At 42.0% G+C, this 5,904-nt stretch overlaps 1 long non-coding RNA gene across 1 annotated transcript; it reads right to left on the bottom strand.

Annotated features, from left to right (window-relative positions):
* Window positions 1,054-4,462, bottom strand: LOC110403528. Its single transcript, XR_002441705.1, has 3 exons — window positions 4,329-4,462; window positions 2,538-2,653; window positions 1,054-1,692 (listed from the first exon to the last, which is right to left on the bottom strand). It is a non-coding gene; the product is annotated as an uncharacterized LOC110403528 (long non-coding RNA).

Genomic DNA, 5,904 nt, shown 5'->3' with positions numbered 1-5,904 from the left:
CGCCGCGCCGCCTCTCGGGACTTGTAGTGCCCGCCCCGCCCGCGGCTGCAGGCGGAGCGGAAGGGCCGGGGCCGCTCGAGCTGCGCTGCAGCCCAGGCGCTGCGGCACGGCCCGAAGCGGGGCTTGGCCTTCGGACGGAAAATCGGTGCTGACCCGGCTGCTGCTGCCGTGCCACACCCCGTCACCGCTTCGGCCGCCGTCTGCCTCTTACTGTATTGTGACCGGGCTCATTAGTTGCATGACCACATTATAAAGTATTTGCCACAGCGTGGTCTAGCCCACAGTCAGCTTAAACCCTTCTCTTGCTTTGCGTGGGGAGCTATCTCACACATCGGGGTTCCCCAGCTCCCGCACTGATCTCTGCCCCAGCCGCTCGCCTGGGGCTGCAGCCGCAGTGGAAGGAGTGCTGCTGCCCAGCAGCCCACACCACCTCGATGCAACCTTCATCTCACTCAGCAAACCCTCACCCCTCTGCCCACTGATGGGCCTGCTGAATTCCATCCCGGATACTATTATTTATGGCAAAAAAAAACATGGAATACACAGGCAGCAATAGGTAAAAAGCTGCAGCTTGCTGGTTTTACACTTGCGAAGATTCTGTAACTCTCACAGTGAAGAGGTCACGGTACACATCTCACATAATGCTTAAAGCTGGAATCAACAGCCTGAATTTTCATAAATAAAAACATCAACATCAAACAAATAATTAAAAAAAATGGCACTGAGCTTTTGGAACAGGTTCAGAGGGGGTCACAAAGATGCTTGAGGGGTTGGAGCACCTCTCCTATGAAGAAAGGCTGAAGGAGCTGGGCTTGTTTGCCTTGAGATGGAAAGGCTCCAGGGCAACCTCACTGCGGCCTTCCAGTACTTGAAAGGAACTTATAAAGAGCAGGGGGACCAACTTTTTACATGGTCTGATAATGACAGGACAGAGGGCAATGGCTTTAAACTAAACAAGGGGAGATTTAGGTTAGATATTAGGAAGAAATTCTTTAATCAGAGGGCGGTGAGGCCCTGTCACACGTTGCCCAGAGAGCTGTGCGTGCCCCAACCCTGGAATGCCCAAGGCAGTGGATGGGGCCCTGGGTGGCCTGAGCTGGTGGGGGCAGCCAGCCCGCAGCAGAGGTTGGAGCTGGGTGAGGTTTAAAGTCCCTTCAAACCCAAACCATTCTGTGACTCTATGATAATTTTTCCCCGTGTCTGGAATGCAGTGTATGCCTATTTCCATCAAACATGCCTAACACTTAGGGTATAAATAGAGAAAAGAGTCTGATGTGGCATAATAATCCAAAAATAGGATATTTGACAATGACATTCAGTGTTTCATTTTCAACCCTAAAGACACCATGAAAGGTTTGGTGTCTACATTGTTGTTGCAATGGCTGGAGCTGATGTTTTTGTTAGAATTATACAATGAACAAACTGAATGCTGTCAGTTTGGAAGTTCTCAAAGTATCCAGAAATCATAGATTCTCAAAAGCTTCCTACTCTGTCTGCATATTTAAATCCCTTGATTAATTTTTCAGTAAAAAGTAACTATGTCTTACGCCAGACAACATTTTCATTCTCTAATGTAGGATATAAAGGATGTAAAGAACCTGAATTTTCAATGTGGTTGTCCTTGGGTTCCATTCTGAGGCTGACATATGGGACTGCAGAGTTCTTCAAGTCCTCCTCTCTGGATTTCACCTACTGATAAGAAATGTGTCAAGTGAGGAAACAGACAATGTTCTGCTCGCAGATAAACCTGTTACAGAACTCGAGGCATGGAAGTCTTCCCAGTCAATTCACATGACGAGAAGTGTGACGCACCAGAAGATTAAATGTTGCAAACTAGGGCCAGGCACTTTTTTTTTTTTTTTCCCCAGACTAGAATGACTGATTCTGTTTTGTTAAAAGCTGAGTGTTTTTTAGAAACGTGGAAAATGAGAAGGGTTGATCCTGCTTAGGAGTGACCCTGACAAGTCAGATTTCTCTCTTACATACTGCTCAGTGTATTCTTCACCAAACACAAAGTATTCTTGGTCCTCTCATAGCATCATACTCTTTCCTGGCACGTACCATTTGCCAGAACACAAATCACAAGTGGAAAACACTGAATCCCTTCAGAAGCTATCTGTTCCTTAATGCTGCTGTAGGGGAGTGTAAGTGCCCCAGCACTTATCCCTGATCTGTTATGTTATCTTACCAATTCAATGAAGTGTGGGACTGTTCTTTGCAGGCTGAGTGCCCATGATTGCCACTGGCTATCAATAATTCTATCTCCCAGCGACTCACAGAATCAATTCCCAAGCCCACAAAACTTCTGCTGTCAGTACTTCTCTTTTTTCAGTTTGCTGCTCAGCTTCCTTACAACACATAATGCAGGAGAATCCCCTATTTTTACAGCTGATTCATGTAAACAAGTTCCCCTTCCTGGGGACATCAGTTCCTTATTTCGTGTATGCCCTTTTTCACAAACAGATCAGATCTGGAATGGTAAATAACAGAACATTTCTAAACTGCTGCAGGAAATATACATGAAAACAATACTTTACCTCCTTCTCCTTTCATGTCTTCATGTTAGAATGCACAGGTGGGATAGGTGACATTCTGCTGCTAGCAAAAGTCTAGAAAACAAAAATAGCTGCATCCCAAGGATGAGATTTCTCTCCTGTTGAGAGAGAAAGCCCAGTGAACCTTTTGGTTTGAAGTAATTCCTAAGCATACAGCAACAACCAAGTGAACTTGGCTTACAGTGAAATAGTGGTTATACTCCCAAGAGAACTAAGAAGCTTGTCAAACATGAAAATATTTGACTTTTTTTTTTTTTTTTCTGGAATGTATTTCTCTCCCCAGAGATGTTCACCATTTTTTTAGCAAGTCTTTTTTGCTGACCAGGTACTACACCTATAAAATAAAGCTGTCTTTACTCAAAAAGACAAGACTGATCTAATGCATTTCAGCTGTAACATTCTTATCCTGTAGTGAATATAAGTACTCATAGTTCCTGAATAAATTTTGATTTTGTTAAAAAAAGAAAAGAAGAAAGAAAGCATGCAATAAAAAGAGTGACTATTGTCAAATACTGAGGTACAGAGGGTAGAGTTAGTGTATATCCCTGGCCCATCCTGTCATGTTTACAGAAGTGCAGGAACCTTCAGTAAATTACATGCAGCACACAAAGACCTTGCTTTTGGTTAAAGTGAGATCACACATCAAAATAATGATGACCAAGAGCATAAATTGCTTCCTTTCACAGAAAAGAAAGCAAGGATGGCTCTGTCTCTTGTCTGATAACATCCAAGGTGTGAGGATATAGCTAAAGATAAAACCTAGAAGTATTTTTCAGAGCCTACACTAAACAACCACTCTTTTTTGTTGGAACAACGGAGCCACAGGTGACTAGCCCCTTCAAACCCTGAACCACACAGCCTCAGTCCAAACATGCATGTCAAGGTATAAGTTAAATTATTATTTTTATTCTATTCTAATAAAAGATTTTGCCAGTTCTCTGTGACTGTTGATGCCAAGACAAACATTTTCAATCTGCTATAGTGTGATTGTGCATAGAACTTGCAAACAACACTATACTATTTCAAAGAGTGAATGGTTTTGGCCTACTATTATTTAAATTCTTTGGAGATCGGAAACCAAAATCTTTCCTAAACTTCTTTTTTTTTTTTTTTTAAACCACAGGGCACAAACAGGCAAAACATTCTCAAATTACTGCTTCTGATACAGTCAAAACCATCATTCTTCAGCTGTATCAGACATCATTCTAAATTCCCCTGCTTCTCAGTCACCGCAGTGCCCATGAAGAACATCCTGTAATGACATTTCCAGAACAAATTTTTCCCTTATATACAAGCAAGTCAGCCAAAGAATTGCATGGTCTGTACATCTCAACGGATGGGTTTTATTTCATGTACTTTTCACTCCCCAGTATTACTCTGTAACCTCTAGGTGGTGCTCCGGTCCTGTCTCACGTCCTACCTCTGCGGTTCCTTCTCAAAATGGAAAAAGATACAAACCTTGAGTAAGCAGGAAAGCTTATCTGTATTTTCTGATTCAGCTGGAAAGCCCTAGTTTAATTCCTGATAACAGTCTCACATAAAAACAGCTGTACGTACAAAATGTTGGATGCATTGCTTTTACTTTTTGTTTCTCTGCATCTTATTAAGAACTCTTCACTATGAAAAAGCAATGATCATACATTTCACTGAAGGGCAGTTTCGATTTCTAGTCGCACATTTGTAATCCGACTCGTAAAGAAACCCACAGAAATTGGTATGCATGTAGAGAGAGAGATAAATTAGACCCGTAATGAATAAAAAAGCCAGGACTACCTTAACTGTAGCAATGAACAGAACAATCCAACTGCACATAACTGTTGGCTTCATATAGGTCCAGACCGGCTAGAGAACAGGGACAAAGTTTGATGGGAATGCTGGAGATGATAAGCAGATGAATTCAGAGTACTGTAGAAAGAAAAGAAAAAGATTAATGGGCAAGAGATACAGAAAGAATGAGGCTTCATTATTTCACCTGCTTACCGTGGAACTTCTTTCCATGTGTAACTTATCTCTGCTTCCCAGCAGAGAACCTAGGAAAGAATATATACAGTGGAGTCTCAAAGAGGTGTCCAGTGAAAGGATCAGAGCAGATCATAGGGCAGATTTTAACAAAAGGCTTTATGTAATCCTTCTGTCATTCTTTACATATTACAAGCAAGCACTACATACTACAAGAATTAGGAATAACCCAGTGAGATAGAATGGATCCAAAAAGTTCTACATGCACTATCTTACAGAGTGAAAAATAACGTAGGAAGGGCCTGCTAAAGGTTACCTTTCTTCCCTGTACTGCCAGCTTAAGTCGTGTTGGGCTGAAGAGTTTAAAGATGAGCCCAGACACGCTCCGGAAGGATGTCCAACATCACTTCTGACAATCAGTCAATTTTTTTTTAAAACAAGAAAGGAAATGTTGAAGAGTCATCCTGCAAAGCAGGAGCAGAGAGAGAAAGCAAAAGAGGTTAATACAATCCATACTGGAGACCTTCATAATTCACAAACATTTCCTTGGGTCAGAAGCCTACCTTTGCACTGTCAGAGTGGAGGAAGGAGGATTCTCTGGAATTCTCAGCTGCAGTTGCTTGCTCAGTTTAATCCACACACAGGTTATGTGTCACAGCTGAAAAGTCTGTTTGCTCCAGCTTCCATCTTGCATTAATGGCAGAATAGCAGGTGTTGATGTAGAGCAAATCTTCCAGTGTTTAAACTTTAGTGGTAAGAATTCCATCCCAAATGGAACTTTTCTTCTGATGTGGACTACGTGAGGCCTGATACGCTTATAGATATTAGTTAGAAGCTACTTACAACAAATGGTCACGTGAGCTCTTTGCAAATCACTTCTGTTCAAATCTTTTTTACTCTTAGCTTACCACAGGTCCATTCAAGGAAGAAATCAAGTGTTCTACCGAAGGGAAAATGCATTTCTCAAGGCTGAGTGGGATCAAAAGAAATTAAAGATGAGAAACTGAAAGACACTTATATGTGCTTTAAATAAGAACCTGGGATTGAAAAGCTTATCTAATAACCTGCAGACTTAGGCAGACTACTTGGTCTAGAACTCAGGCTACATTTACCGTAAGAAAATTATTTTGCAGGAAACGTATTTTGCTGTTTGCTTCTGTTCAAGACAAACATTAACAGGGCAGCTTTTCCTGTAGGTTTCTGTTTTGGAACTTTTGGCTGTGGCTTTGGAAAAAGACAGGAAGCACGAGAAAAATCACGGGAATATGGAATGAGGAGTAAGTCACAAAACTCACATCTGGACCCAAACAAAACTCAAGTCCTTTCTAGCTAAGACTACCAAACAACACTATGATCTGAGAAAATGCAAGGGGAAAATTATCCCACCGTC

This window comes from Numida meleagris, chromosome 9 (assembly GCF_002078875.1).
Source record: "Numida meleagris isolate 19003 breed g44 Domestic line chromosome 9, NumMel1.0, whole genome shotgun sequence".
Lineage (NCBI taxonomy): Eukaryota > Metazoa > Chordata > Aves > Galliformes > Numididae > Numida > Numida meleagris.
Note: the sequence above shows the minus strand (reverse complement) of the source record. Positions and strands in the feature narration are given on the sequence as shown.